This window comes from Ailuropoda melanoleuca, chromosome 16 (assembly GCF_002007445.2).
Source record: "Ailuropoda melanoleuca isolate Jingjing chromosome 16, ASM200744v2, whole genome shotgun sequence".
NCBI lineage: Eukaryota > Metazoa > Chordata > Mammalia > Carnivora > Ursidae > Ailuropoda > Ailuropoda melanoleuca.
Genome location: NC_048233.1, coordinates 2121646 through 2137258, shown reverse-complemented (window position 1 = coordinate 2137258; position 15613 = coordinate 2121646). Strand labels below are relative to the sequence as shown.

Here is a 15613-nt window from a genome sequence, read left to right as displayed (position 1 = left end):
GCGCGTCCCCTCCCGCCGCTACCCCCGCGCGCGCCAGCGCAATGGTACGAGCCTGCGCTGCCGGAACTGTCGGAGCCGTTACCCTGGAAACCGAGTTCCTCCTAGTCTGGGCGCCCTGATTTTTAACCCTGTAGGCGCCATTTGAGAGCAGCTGTCAGCCAGGCTCTTCCCCACCCTTCTCCTTTTCACCCCGTAGCCCGCTATTGAGCCATTCCCTTTCTGGGCCACGCCCCAACCCCATTCCTTCTCTTTTTCTTTGCTGCTGACGTCTGCGCAGTCGTTTCCCATAGTTTACCCCTACCGTTCCTGACCCTTCCTTTACACCCTTCTCCCTTTATTATCCCTGCAAGACCCTCCTCCCAGTGGTAGTACTCAATAATCATCACTCCAACTCTCCTTCCTTTTTTNCTTTTTTTTTTTTTTTTTTTTTTTTTACTGTTCCTAATGTCCCTTAACATGTCCCTGTTAAAACACCCCCAGTGCTCCCGAACGGAGCTGCTTCTTACGATGCTTTCTCTCCCGTCTTGTGCCTCAAATTACGGAGAAACTCGGCTTTATTCATCACTACCTTAGCTTAACACTGACCCTCTCCAGCCCTCATTCTAGCATTACCCTTTCCTGCTCCCTTCTAGCATCTTCTGGTTGTTTCCAGACACCGCTGTGGTACTTTATACATCAAAACTTCCCTCCACTTCCGCACTTTGTTGCTGAACTGTGGACTGTCGGGAGCGCCACGGATGCCCTCGCATCGCCTCAGCCTGCTTTGCACTTAGAAGGGAGCAGCAGTCCCTGAGCCTTGCTTTATGATCTTTTTCCTTCTCACCCTAGCCTCTTGAACTAAATATAAATTGTACGGACAGTTGTACTGAGAGTATATTTGTATGTACTAACACAAGGATACTTTTTAAATAAAATACAGTGACTATTGGACTTGGTTTAAGACGCTGCAAGCAAATGTCTGTGGGTTTATAAACTGGGTTTTATGGAACCAGGGCAATGCTCTCTTTTAGAATGTGGCTCCTGGGTCTTAAATGCCCGCGCAGACGACAGGATTTCAGCGTTTCCTTTTAACTATCCCCAAATCAAGAATTTTTGGATCAGAGAAAATGACCCTCTGTATTCTTAATGAACGCATGGATCCATACAACCTGATACAGGACAACCTGATGTATTTATCAGAAAAGGAAAATGGTTTTATTGATTCTTTGAGGAACCAAACAAGATTTTGAATGGGTTCCCTATTCAGTCTGTGAGATAAACTTTCGGCCACCTCTCTTTGCCCAAGAGACCAATACTAGACCAAGCATGTACAGATTCACTGATAGGCAGAAGATATTTTAGACACCCCCCCACACCTCTCCTGTTTCTAAATCAGGAAATGCAGAAGCAAAAATTCTTACAAATTTGCTACCTCACCCACATTACACATGGTGTGAGGCCCATAGATTTTTATAACCTTTCTGAAATAATAGACTGTACTGTTTGTCACCTAGATGACCCAGATGTGCTGTGGCAATAAGATGTCATAATTCTGGGCCATCCCCGAGCTAGAGTGTATCTGGCCTTCAATTTGTCTCAGTCACTTAGGCCTAAACTTTTACCTTAAACTCCACATGAAAGTCACTTTTGTTGTTGTTATTCTGAGGGTGTAGATGTGTTTGTATTGATGTTAAAGTATGAATCCGAAACACCTTAATCCTACTGAACACAAAACAAAGCGCTAGACCACACAGGGGCCGGGGGTGTATTTGTAGGCTGGGAGCATGACCTGAAGGAAAGGAGCTTAGTGGTTTTCCTCCTCTAGACAGGCCATTGTTCTCAAGTCTGAAGAGTCATTCAGAGGCACCCAGAGCACTTTCCCTAGGAGTTCGCCACTTGATCCTACTTCTCGCAAAACTGTTTCTTGAGTTGAACTCTGGACTTTTATTAATACAGAGCGTTTTGTTTAAGACATTCAAACAAATTTCAAGGATTCTCAGTAATACGATTGTTTTCATGTTCAATAAATAGGTAAATAAGCATCAAGAGGCATCTCAGGAAATGAACATTAGTGGAGAAAAAGAGGTGTGGCATCAAAGAGCCCTGTGCTGTCTGGAGACAGGGTGACTTTGCCTGGCTTTGAGAAAATGTGTCCCCTCTCTGGCCCTGAGTTTCCTCATGTGACAGGGGGACGATTTGACTGGATAATCTTCAGGGGCCTTTCCAGTAGTAATACTCTAGGAGACCATGAGCCTAGATTAGTCCTGCTGTCTTCTCTACCTTGGAGTTGATGGATTGTTCCTAAGTAGGCCAGAGATTAAGAATATTTTCACATTCAGTGGCTTCTTGGGAGTTTGGGTTAACCAGATTTGGGACACAAAAATGGATGGAGGGTATCATGGAGCAGAGACCTGATAATCCGAAGAAGACGGATACCAATGTAGACAATCCTGTGAATAGCTGTTCATTTCCCCACTTTCCTGAATTTTATTAAAAAGCCAATGATGGTAAACCTCTAGAATGTAGTCGATTTTCTGGGATTCTTCCCTTGAAAATGTGACATTGGATTTCCAGACACTTGCCAGAGCCATACATGGTTCCCAACTGTACTGAGTAGGTGAGAAGCTGAAATCCTACAGTGTTCCCAGCCTGTGGTCTGTCTTTGGATCGCCAGTAATTGCCTGGATAGCTACTATGGCTTCATGAATTTTTGCCTGTAGCTCTCCGAGGTCTTCCATGTGCAGCAATCACAGAATTTGAGCGGCTTCATTAAGAACGGCATCTCCTGTTTTAAAACCAAGAGTGTGTTTGTCTAAAGCAACAGGCAAGCCCTCTTTTGTTTGATTTTCTGTAGCGACTGCATCCTGTACCAAAATGCGAATTGCCTTAAGTATTGCCGGGTAGTTGTCCCGACACTGAATCTGAAGAGGGTTAGCCAAAGCCATTACACAAGCCTTAAAATCACTTACATCCAAATAGATCAGTGCCTCTACATTGCTGGCATTTTTTGTGTTATCATGTACCAAATCCTTGTATTTTTCAGCATTATCTCCAAACTCAAGTCCTACAGCTAAACCAAGACGCCAGTCAATTGTTTCTTGGCAATCTTGAATCTTGAAAGGACAGTTAACATCTCTGAGATACTTTTCAAAGAATTTGGGCCAGTCATTACTGTGGAGTTTCTTAAATTACCTCCGCCTTCAATCTTATAGTGTCTGATTTTCTGGTCTTCAAGCCAAACAATCAAGTTTCTAAATTCTGGTTCATCGTTGCAGTTGAAGCCAGCAGGGTTGTGGTAGTCGAGGGCCATCAGTTTGCCTTGGAGCATGGTCCCTGCTTCTTGCTCTAGCTGCGGGCTTCTCCTGGGAGAGGGAAGGCAAGGAGGAGCGGGCAGCTCAAAGTACCGGTGGCGCTGGATGGCTGTTCATGTATTAAGGACTTGTTGAGATTTTTGTATATGATTCAACAAGTTGAAACCAGAAAAAAGTTTTTTCTGAATGAGCTTCTGTATAGAAGCAGAAATGATAGCCTTGTGTAGGAAGTGTCTCCAAAACTTTACCAAGAATTCTAAAGGAACTAGATTTTCAGATAGGGTGTGTTTTTCACCTGGGTGAGGCCTGGGAAAATTGAGAGGCCCAACCCAAATATCAGGCTTACTTAAGGGTGTGTATACTTCCTCATTCAGAGAGGGAAGCTCTGGCAGGAAAGATCAGAAGAGAGCTGTAGCTTTTTAAACTCTTTCAAAAACATGTAGATCCCAAAACTAGTGACCCAGGGTCTAGCTGGTAGGTGTTATTAGATCAAAGGAGTTAAAATATTTTGTGTGTGTTTTATTTATTTTTTTAAAGATGAATTTATTTATTTGAAAGAGAGAGAGAGAGCAAGCAGGGGGAGGAGCAGGGAAAGAGGGAGGGAAGCAGACTCCCCAAGAGTGGTGAGCCCAATTTGGGGCTCAATCCCAGGACCCCGAGATCATGACCTGAGCTGAAATCAAGTCAGTCGTTTAACCTACTGAGCCACCCCAGCACCCCTTGTGTGTGTTTTATATTAACTCTAAAGTATCCATGGCACAATGTCTATTATGTAACTGGCAGCCTGTAAATGTTGTTGAACTGAAATGAATGAGAGCAGTAATAACATAATATCTTCATGAAAGATTTCAGGCATATCAAAACTTCTCCAAGAGTCTGGACAACCAATAGCAACGGATATCTGAGGCTTATAAATGGTAACTTTCCAACTACTTTCCAACTTCAAGATTTCTTGACAGCAACATTTTCTTCTTTTCTAGTATTACTCAACAAGAGAGTACCTTGGGGCACCTCTTGGTTAGAGATTATTAAAGATAACAGAGGGCGAGGACTTCATTCACTGATTGCAAATAGAAGGCTTAAGCAGCAGCAAAGGAACAAATAGCCTGATTTTAAAATGGGCAAAGGACTTGAATAGACATTTCTCCAGAGAAGATATACAAATGGACAACAAGCCTATGAAAAGATACTGAACACCAGTAATTGTTAGGGAAATGCAAATTAAAAGCATAGTAAGATAGCACCTCACACCTATTAGGATAGCTACTATTAATAAAACAGAAAATAAAAAAGTGTTGGTGGCAATATAGAGAAACTGGAACCCTGACATACTGTTGTCAGGAATGTAGGATGGTTCAGCCCCTGTGGAAAAGAGTGTGGCCGGCGGGGGGCGGGGGGGAGTCCTCAAAAACTTAAAAATAGAACTACCATATGTATGATCCAGCAGTTCCACTTCTGGGTTGATAACCCCCCCAAATGAAAGCAGGGTCTCACAGAAATATTTATACACCCATTTTCATGGCATTATGTACCGTAGCCAAAACGTGGAAGCAACCCAAATGTCCATCGATGAAGATGGCATAAGCAAAATGTGGAATATACATGCAATGGAATATTACTGAGCTTTAAAAAGGAAGGAAATTCTGGCACAGGCTACAGTGTGAAGGAATCTTAAGGACATGATGCCAAGTGAAAGAAGCCAGTCACAAAAAACAGTGTATGATTTCACTTACATGAGGTATGTAGAACAATCAAAGTCAAAGAAACAGAAAGTAGAATGGTGTTTGCCAGAGGCTTGGGGAGGAAGAAATGGGGAGTTGTTTATTGGATATAGGGTTTCATTTTTTGCAAGATGGAAAGTTCTGGAGATTTTTTGCACAATGTGAATATACTTAACACTACTGAATTATATACTCAAAAATAGTTAAGATGCATCGGAATCCGGGGATGTACTGTATGGTGACTAACATAATATAATAAAAAAAAATAGTTAAGATGGTGAATTTTACATTATATGTATTTCACCGTAATTAAAAATGTTTAAATAGAACAAACGTTTTGAAAAAGATGTAAGCAAAAGGAAAAAAATAGGTGAAAATTGTTCTCCTATCAACAAATCGCCAGGATTACCCAGGACTATTTGTTTACTCTTCCCAAATTATAAGTTTGCTATATCCTAAAATATGGGCTTTAACCACCACAATAAAAAGAAGGGCTCGGGGCCTGGGTAGCTAGAGCCCTCTCATTAGGGTGACTGTGCACTTTATTTTTTATTTTTATTATTATTTGGGGGGGGAGGGGGGTTTTCCAAGGAGTTTATTTGGGCAGACCTGGGGACAGGGAGTCTTTGCATCTAAAAGAAGGTGTGGGGCCTGTTGGTGGCTTGTGCTGGCGCCACAGGACCCGGTGGGGCAGCGGGGACTTGATCCGGGAGCGGCAGCACGCGCTGGCTGCAGGCTTCTCCACCTTCCAGCTCCGGAGCCAGTGGGCGTCCAGGTCCGGGTAGTACTGGGTGACAGCGCCCCCAGTGGTCACGTGCCGGGACTCCCGGTACAGGCCGTGTACGGGTGCCGCTCTGGGAGTCAAAGCGCAGCCAGGCCCCGAAGTTCCAAACCCGCCAGGGGGAATTTCTCCAACACCTGTCTACACTCGACAGTTTCCCCTGAAGACTTCTGCATCTTCTTCGGCTGAGACACAAAGCACCAGAAGGGGGACTTGGCGACCACATGATGAGGGGCAAAGATCTGCTCGGGGGGGGGGGGGGGGGGGGGGGGGGGGGGGGGGGGGGGGGGGGGGGGAGATGCTGGCAGGCAGCTTGGCCAAGCCTCCAGGGCGCCGTCCCCAGTCTCGCCACCACCCACGAAAGGCGACTGTGCAATTTGTTGCCCGAACTGGAAAAACTCATGAGAGCAAAATGGGGTGCTACTAATGATCACCGCCCCCCCCCATGAATGGTCATTCCCTCCTTCTCTGGAAACAGGTTGCCATTTGTAATTTGTAATTTGCAACTTTTGAGCATTAACTCTATTTATTTTATTTATTTATTTTTTTAAGATTTGACAGAGAGAGAGAGCATAAGCAGGGGGAGCAGCAGAGGGAGAGGGAGAGAAGCAGGCTCCCCGCTGAGCAGGGATCCCACCCTGAGACTCAATCCCAGGAGTCAGACATCCCCTGGGATCAGACGTGAGCCTAAGGCAGCCGCTTAACCGGCTGAGTCACCCAGGCGCCCCGCAGCATTAACTCTAATGTATGTTTTCATATTTTCAGACCTAACCAAAGGATTAGAAATACTTGGATAGAATAATCTCAAATATCAGCTGTCGTTTGTTAATATTAACAAAAATCTTAGGTACTTGTTACAAAGCAGATAGATACAGCAACTCTAAAAAAAATATATAAATTGTGTTGTAAATAGAGCTATTTCCAGGGCAGTGAACACTTAACAAGATAGATTTTCAGCCAGTCTGTGTTTCAGGAAAATGTTAAAACGATTTTTGGGCACTGCCCTGTGCTTTGAGGTGGACAAAGACGTGGAAGTGGTGTTTCTGCCTTTAAGGCTTTAGGACCAAGCAATGAGCTCGAGAGCACCTGTTCCTAGGGGTGTGTTTGCCGGGGTTCCAGTGCCGCCAGAGTGATAGAAATAACATGTTTCAGTTTAGAGGGTCACCACAGGGAAGCCCAGAGTTGATGAGCAGGTGTTCGTGGATGAAGCTCATTACATAGGGTGGACACTTATTTAGAGAACAGGCTGAAGTTTTTCCTTGCTTGTTTAGGAAAAAAATAAGAACACTCTATTACTAGCAGCCCTGCTTTGTCATACTTATGGTTCTTCCATCTTGAGGCATCAGTTAGGTTAATTTTGAAAATCACCTTTTCAAAGAATTTTTGGCTTTTTCTCCCTTCAAGAACAAGGAAACTTTAACTCTTACTTAACTTGAAATGGAATTCAGTATCTGAAGTCAGGAAATTTAAGTTCGTGGCTTGGACTTGCCTACTGTTTTTACAAACCAGATTGCCTCGAAAAAAAAATGTTCTTGGGGCACCTGGGTGGCTCAGTCAGTTAAGCGTCTGCTTTCAGCTCGGGTCAGGATCTCAGGGTCCTGGGATCGAGCCTCTCATCAGGCTTCCTGCTCAGTAGGGAGTTTGCTTCTCTTTCTCCCTCTCTCCCTCTGCTCCTCCCCACTGCTCATTCTCTCTCTCTCAAATAAATAAATAAATAAATAAATAAATAAATAAATAAAATCCTAAAAAAAAAAAAAGAAAACAGAAAAAAAAGTTCTTAATTGGCAGTCTTTCTCCTCATTTGCCCAATTAAACTGCTCTCTACCAGTAGAGTTTGATGGCACACATCCAGGCAGGAATGGAGAACAGGAGCCATTTGGTGTTCTGCCTGGCCCCGAAAAAGGCCCAGGCGCGAGGGTGGCTTCCCTGTGTGTCTCCCTTGAGTGTTGGGACATGGAGACTCCTTAGATCGCCTCTGTTCCCAAGGCAGCATTGTGAGCTCAATCTCCACCAGACTCGGCGTCTGAAGTTGGGCATTGGAATCCTAGCTCTCCCATTATAGACACATGGCCTCCGGCAAAGTGACTGAAATTCTTTGAACTTCAATTTCCTCATCTATAAAATGAAAGTAATTCCTGTTCACAGAACTGTTGTGCGAACTCCCTGAGGGGGGAAATTCACAGGAAAGGACGGGCCTAGTGTAGAACCCGGCATAGAGGAGAGATCTACTAAATGCTATTTTGGTTTTTCTTTGATAAATGCACTGTGGGGGGAAAAAAAGCCACACAGGTGTGCCCCAAATTTTACAGATATACATTTGCTGACAGTTAAACCTTTTTTTTTTAATGTTATTTCCTGTTTTAAAGAAATGTGCGGGTTAAAGGAGCGGAAACATAGCAAAAGTGCCAAAGCGTAATAAAATGATCCTTCAGTTAGAGGCAGCCATCTATCTCTCGGCAACTCATTATCTCCCGCGAAAGTCAGGAAGAGTGGCGGCTTCCTTAGTCCCACACTCCTCTGCCAGAGGGACATCCAACTTGTGGCCTTCAACGCGTGGGACTCTCACACTCTTGCTTAGAGCAATGGTTCTCGGTGTGGAGCATGCAGCAGGATGCCTTTGAAGCCTTCTGAGTCATGAGGTCTGGGGTGGGGCTGAGCGTTGGCATCTCGAACAAGTTCCCAGGTGATGTTGACGCTGTTGACTTGGGATCACAACACCTGCCACTGCTGAGCGACTTCCTACTGCCCAGTTCTCTTTTTCCTGCTGTAAAACTTCTATTAAATTAACTTCCCAAACGCTCTCCCTTTTCAGTAAAATAAAAATATAGGGAAAAAATGTTGCCCCCACTTATCTTTTATCTTTTAGATCGTACGCTCGTGATGACTACATTCCCACCCTGCCCTCAGTGATAGGGTGAAAAGAACATAGGTTTTGTAGTCAGACAGATTCTAGTTTAAAATCTTGACTCTATAACTTACTAGCTCTGTGACTTGGACAAGTTATTTAACCAGTTGGAGCCTTGGTTTTCTTATCTGTGAAATAGGACTGGTGATTTTTGCATCTTGGGAGTTCTGGGGAGACTTGAATGTAACTCCTAGTACAGTTCCTGACCGTGATGAAAGTATCTAATATTTATGGAGCATTCATTGTGCATCAGACTTTCTTTTAAGGTGTTTACATATATGGACTTACCTGTTCTTCACAATAGCTAACCTATACCCCCTATGAAGAAATTTCCATTTTACAGATGAAGAAACTATGGCACAGAGAAGTGATTTGCTCAAGACCAAACAGCTAGGGGAACTGGAATTTGAACTTGGTCTGGATCTGGAGACCACATTCGAAGTCATTGTGCTTTGCTGCCTTCACAGTGTAGGCTTATCATTGCACTTTGATGGGATGCAGTTTCTACAAGACACCACACAAGGAGGGGTCCGAGAAAACAGTGGTTAGCAGTGACTGAGACAGTGACTGCACTGTGAGCAGTATTGGGCCAGGGCCAGGTGCGGCTTTCATGCAAAGCACTTGAAGACCCTGGTTGATTTGCTAGCCAAGGTAAGTCAGTATTTGTGTGCATGCGTTTGTGTGTGTGTGTGTGAGAGAGAGAGAGAGCGCGCGCGAATGGGTGAGTGTGCACGCTGTGGGTAGATAGCTGATCATCCATTTTACACCTCCAGGCCCACAGGTGGTTGCCTGGCTGGCTGGGCCTCGCATGGTCCCCAAGGAATGCACTTGTGTGTAATTATGTCACCCTCTAGTGGCTACTTCCCCATTAGCCCTTTCTCCATGGAACAGCCCACTCGGTGCTTTTTCCAGATGAGATTCAGTGAGCTGAACGTGAGGGAGACTTGGGCACGCAGGGGCTGGGCTGAGAGAAGAAGAGCGTGGCCCAGGGCAAGAAGAGAGTGGGGGGTGTGAAGAATGGAAAACGCACTACTGGAAATGACAACTAGTGCTCTCCCGGTGGGGAGGAAGGGGAGGCAGGAAAGGCAGAACATTCGGAGAGAGGGGAGGACGGAAGGATGTTGGTCTTAAGTGAGGCTGCTAACTGCCAGTTTTCACCAAGTACCATTTTGTATTTGTGGGACCGGACAGCTCTTCCCAGAGCTTCAGTACTGAGGGCTGAAGTAGAGCACAGAAGGAATATTCTTGGCCAGTTTCTCTTTTCCAAGGGAAGTAAGCACAGATTGTGGGGCTAACAAAGGCTGGCTACATTCCAGGCTTTCACCACCCTGGAATGGAAGGCTAACTTTCCTGCCTCTCCATAGCCTGAGGCTGTGGTTCTTTCTGCCGGTGAAGGTCATCCTCATAGGTTTGTCGTATCTTGATAAATATTTCTAAAGGCAAGAAGGCATCAAAATCAATCCTATTCAGTACTGGTTTGTAACTCCACAGCGGGCCTGGGACTCTGCTGTCTAAAGCCTTATTGAGCCAGAGTTTGAAGGTGATTCCTATTTTGAAAAGGTACTGGGGCCGAGCCAGACTTTTCTGGAAAGTTCTATGTGGACGAACAGAGCATTTACATTTCTTACATAATGCCAGACCCAGAGGAGTCTGAGGGACCAGCCCTGGCCCTGTTGCAGAGCTCACAGCCAGCCTTCCCTTTTCTGCCAAGAGGGTAGGGTTAAAGGTTTAGAAAATAACCAGAATTAACTCTTCACACCCCGGAAGAAAGATGGTTAGGAGATAAAAATCAGATCTTTACATCATGTGATACTGCTGTTTTCCTGAATACCAGTCATTCCTAAAGATGTCAGTAACACCAAGCCCTGGCTTTTCCCTCTTCTGGGAGGGACGTGAAAACCTTGTCCAAATGTTTTCTAAATTTGGAACAACTTCTCTCAGTTTCAAGGCTTAGAATTCAGTGAGATTTTTTTTATTTGTTGTTTACTTCTTATTTTTATATTTCACTTAGCCTTTTAAGACCAAAGTGTTCAAGTAACTTACTGAAATAATCAGTGGCTACTGTTGTAACTATCGAGAATTCTTTGATTTAGCTGGATGAGGGCACAAAGTGAAATTGGACTTGTCAACATTTTGGCACAATGACAAAACTTATTAATTAGATGACACTTTCCCTTTAAAGCTCTGAGAGCGATGTGTGGACATTTAATGGCAACACTTTGTTTGTTTGTTTGTTTTGCAAATAGAGAAAATAAAGCCTAGAGTGAAGAAATGATTTTCTCAGGTTCCCGGGGACAACTGAGGTTGGGTGCATCTTTCCTAGGACCTGCAGAGTATCTTTGAATTCTTGACTCAGGTGCACACTCAGGATTGCCTTTGTACTCGATGTGTGCAGTGGGAAGGATACTCAGACATTGCAGGAGTACATGGAAATTTGATCACTTACACTACTAAGTGGTGAGGATTGCTAATGGATTTAACTGCAATAAGGGAGGACCAGTGAGCATTTTGTTTTAGAGTGATTATGTGTCACCCAAGCATGTTAGTGACACAGTGCTGTGGGAAACTGGAAAACAATCTTTGGGATCCTCTTTCAGTTTAGTCCTCCATTTTTCTGATTTTAAACCTATAAATTTTTAAAGTTTGGCACAGTTCAAAAAAAATGTACAAACTAAGAAATGTAGCTGACGGAGCTAAAATTGAATTCGCTTGCATTATGATTCCCTCAGCAACGTGCCTTAGTCTGTAACACATCACTACAGAGACTCACGTTTGCTTTCATACGCTACATTTAATATCCTGATTATTATAATTTTCAATACAAACATAGCATTTATTAAACACATTCTGGGGGTGCCTGGCTGGCTCAGTCGGAAGAGTATGCAACTCTTGATCTTCGGGTCGTGAGTTCAAGCCCCGTCAGTGGCTCAGTTGGTTAAGCATCTGCCTTCAGCTCAGGTCATGAACCGTTGCGCAGCAGGGAGCCTGCTTCTCCCTCTGCCTCCCGCTCCCCCTGCTTGTGCGCCTGCGCTTTCTCTCTCTATCTCTCTGACAAATAAATAAATAAAATCTTAATAAATAAATAAATTTTAAAAAAGAAAAAAACCTTCTGTAAGGTGTCCTAAACTGGTAGAAAGTTGTAGCTACTACATGAATTACTACGCTAACTAAAGTTTTCCTGTGTTCTATAGCGTAAGATAGTAAGGGCTTAAAATTTGAGCACTTCTAATCCTTGACCAACATAAGAATCATATGGGTAACATTAGATTATCTTAAATTATCCACAGCTCTGGGAGAAAGCTGGCTGTTCAGTTCTGATGTGTGGATCGTGTTCCAAACTGAGGGTTTTGTTTGTTTGGTTGGTTGGTTTTGCTTTTTTAAAAATACCAAGTTTTATTTTTATTTTAAAGTGTTTATTTTTTTTAAGATTTTATTTATTTATTGGAAAGGGAGAGAGAATGAGCAGGGGGAAGGACAGAGGGAGAAGCAGACTCCCTGCTAAGCAGGAAGTCCGATGCGGGGCTCAATCCCAGGACCCCGAGATCACAACCTGAGCAGAAGGTAGACAGCCAGTTAACCGACTGAGCCACCCAGGCATCTGTACTTTTTTTTTTTTTTTTAAGTTTTATTCATTTAAATAATCTCTACACCCATTGCGGGGGCTCTCAAACTCATAACCGGGAGATCAAGAGTTGTATGCTCCTCTGACTCAGCCAGCCAGGTGCCCCTCAAGTTTTATTTTTTATTCTGTTCGTTTGAATTCTAAGACAAGGGACACCTGGTTGACTCAGTCGGTTAAGCATCTGCCTTAGGCTCAGGTCATGATCCCAGGGTCCCAGGATTGAGCCCCGAATCAGTGGGGAGCCTGTTTCTCCCTCTGCCTCTGCCTGCTGGTCCCCCTACTTGTGCGCTCTCTCTCTCTCTCTGACAAATAAATATAGTCTTTTAAAAAAATTAATTCTAAGACAAAGCTGGAAAGGGAGAATTGAAGACCTGAAAATAATATTGCCTGCTGTTGCTGTTTCGCCATGGAAAAGAAATGGCTCACAAAAAAAAAAAAACAAAAAAAAAAAGTTGGCGGGAATTAAGTTTGTGGTGTTATGCAAGAGAAGGCACCCAGATTACATATAAAAGTTAAACTGCTTTCACACCCTGTTCCTAAACATAAGGGATGCAAATATGTGGCAGCAGTAGGTGGGAGCCCGAATGTTTTCTTAAACATTTCTTAAATGTTAGCGATCCTGAAAGACTTCTAAACAAGCAGAAAATTCTATTCTCAATGAGTGTCTGTGTGCCCAACTCCTGCTTGAGTGGACCTCCTTTTGCCTCCCTCCTGCTCACAAAAAAGAATCAACTCTCTCTAAACATCGAAATAAAATCAACAACAATAACACAGCTTTTAAAAGGCACGTTAGAGATCCAACTGAATTCTATTCCTGCATCTTTCTGTAGCATATCAATTTGATGTGCTTCGTGGCTAAATGGTTCTTGATCTGGGTGATGGTTTCGTGGGTATATACAAATGTAAAAATTCACCAAGCTATATATTTAAGATGTGTGCATTTTTCTCTATGTTTTGTTTCAATAAAAAAGCTGTTTGTTTGTGTAAGTCAGACGGGGTTTAATGGGTCAAGGAAAGTTTACTTCTATGCATACAAATGATCACAAGTTCTGTTTGACAGCCTAGCCGAACAGCTAGAGATTGCCGCACACTGCCTAGAATTTAACAGGATGGGGACTTGGCGCTGCCCCTCGACCCCAAGCCCTGTCTTGCTTGTGATTGTCACTCCCGCCCTGGACCTTCCCGGCCTGGCTGCGCTCAGGGGAGAACGAGGGGTGAGGATTGCGTCCTCACCTGCGAGCCTCCGCTCCCGTCCTTCAGCCCCTGGTGCAGTGCGTGCCGTCAGCACTCAACAAACACTGACTCTGACTCTGATCATTTTTCTTTGGCTACTATATGTTGGGGGTGGGGCGTAGAGTGGGAGAGAGAGGGGAAGAGGAAGCTGTTTCTCTAACACTGGATCAGTGAATGAATCCGTGTTGTAGGAAACAACCTGGGGGCGGGGCAGGAGCTGGAATAAACACACAGACATTTCTGGTTTTGCCTCAGTCACTGAGAATTGTTTTCTTAACATTGGAAAAATGCAAGAGTTTTAGCGTTTGCTGCACGCCGTTCTGTGCTGTTCCCTGCTGAACCAAATCGGGTCACATCATACTTGCTATGTTACGCTGTGCTGTTTTCCATTGACTTTTTGGTTGTTGATATTGGCCTTTCAGGGTTGGGTGTGCGGTTTCTCTCGCACAAACATGAACGTGTTTACCACCGAAACGTTCCTAGGGGTCTGGTCATCTTAAGCTGGAAGCTATCTTCGGGATGCGTTTTTACATTCCTGTTCTTGCTTCCATCTGTGGGAGCCCTCCCGTGGCTTTCCGTGGCTTTCCGTGGTCTGGTGGATGTGCTACATAGGAGTAGAAAAATGCAGCTTCTCTGAGGCAGCCAGGAAGTCCGGCAAACCACGGTGACGCTGTGTGCCATTAACGCACATTTGTCTGTGGCCCATCAGAACTTCAGATCCAGCTGCCTGCCTGTTGCTGCCATCCCAGACAGTGACATCCACAAGGACAAGGCCCTTTTCACAGAAGATCAAGGACACTCCTCCCTTATTCATGTTCCAGTGGCGGCAATCGGGCAGGACTCCTGCTAATGTTTCCTTGATTTCAACTCGGGGGCACTGGCTACTGGGGAGTTTTTGCAGAGAATCCTCATTAGAATTTCCCTCTCTGGGGATGCCTGGGTGGCTTGGTCCGGTAAGCGTCAGTCTTCAGCTCAGGTCATGATCCTGGAGTCCTGGCATCGAGTCCTGCATCAGGTACCCTGCTCAGGAGGGGGTCTGCTTCTCCCTCTGCTTCTGCTCTCTCTCTCTGACAAAAAATAAATAGAACCTTCAAAAAAAAAAATTTCCCTCTCCGTCAATTTTTTTAAACTATTTTATTTAAAAGGAATTTCTTTTTTTTTAAAATGGAATTTCTAAATGCTTTTGAAGCCAACAGCGTTGTTTTATTTTGCTGATAGAACCCAGATGGCGGGAGAGAGTTGGTTTTTTCCGTCATTCGACTCCCCGCACACGCCCTGCATCACTTAGGCGCAGGAGGCGGATGTCAGGACAGTGCCACGGCCACAGAGCATGGTGAGGTTTGGAGACTCAGAAACATGCCTTCTGATGCAACACTTCTGTTGTTTGTGTCACTTCACCACGTATCTCGTTACAGGGTTTCTTTTGGCAAAAACCCATTTTTGCACGAGGGTTAGCCAGGCAAAGCCAGGGCCCCCTCGGCCAGTTGAGTTTGAGGACCCGTCTGCCTCGTCCGTCATTAGCAGCATTGTGGGTGTAGGGCCTCTCCGTAGAATCTTTATTCATGGAGAAGCCGAAAGAAGCTCAAACAGCCCAGCTGCATTTCCAGGTCCTGAGTGGTATTTGCAACCCCTTTGACTTCTCCACTGAGGAAATTGGATGCGGCTGTCACAGAAAGAGAAGAGATGTGGAACCCCACAAGGGTATGCTTGCAGCCACTTTTATTCCATTGAATTGAACACATAATGAAAGGCAGGCAGACCCCGGGAGGCGAGGGCCAAACCGGTGCTAGGAGTCAGTCCTACAGTTCAGTCCCTGGAGCTGGTGACGGCTGTGGGCAAGATAACTAAAGGCCCGTTAGTTGGCCGCTGGTGGAGAGAGGCAGGCAATGACATCCCCTTCTGTGGTCCTCCTGCGATTGTTCTAATCTTGAAACTAAACAACCTGTGAAAGAGGAAATACACATGGCTAATAAATGTCTAGAAGTGTGTACCCTCACTAATAATCAAAGAAATGCAATTTCAAATCGGATGGCCCTTTTTACCTATTATGAGCAAAGATTC

At 44.6% G+C, this 15613-nt stretch overlaps 1 pseudogene; it reads right to left on the bottom strand.

The window, feature by feature from the left end:
• Nucleotides 1–2612: 2612 nt before the first annotated feature.
• LOC100480978 lies at nucleotides 2613–3307 on the bottom strand (annotated as a pseudogene).
• Between the last annotated feature and the right edge of the window lie 12306 nt (nucleotides 3308–15613).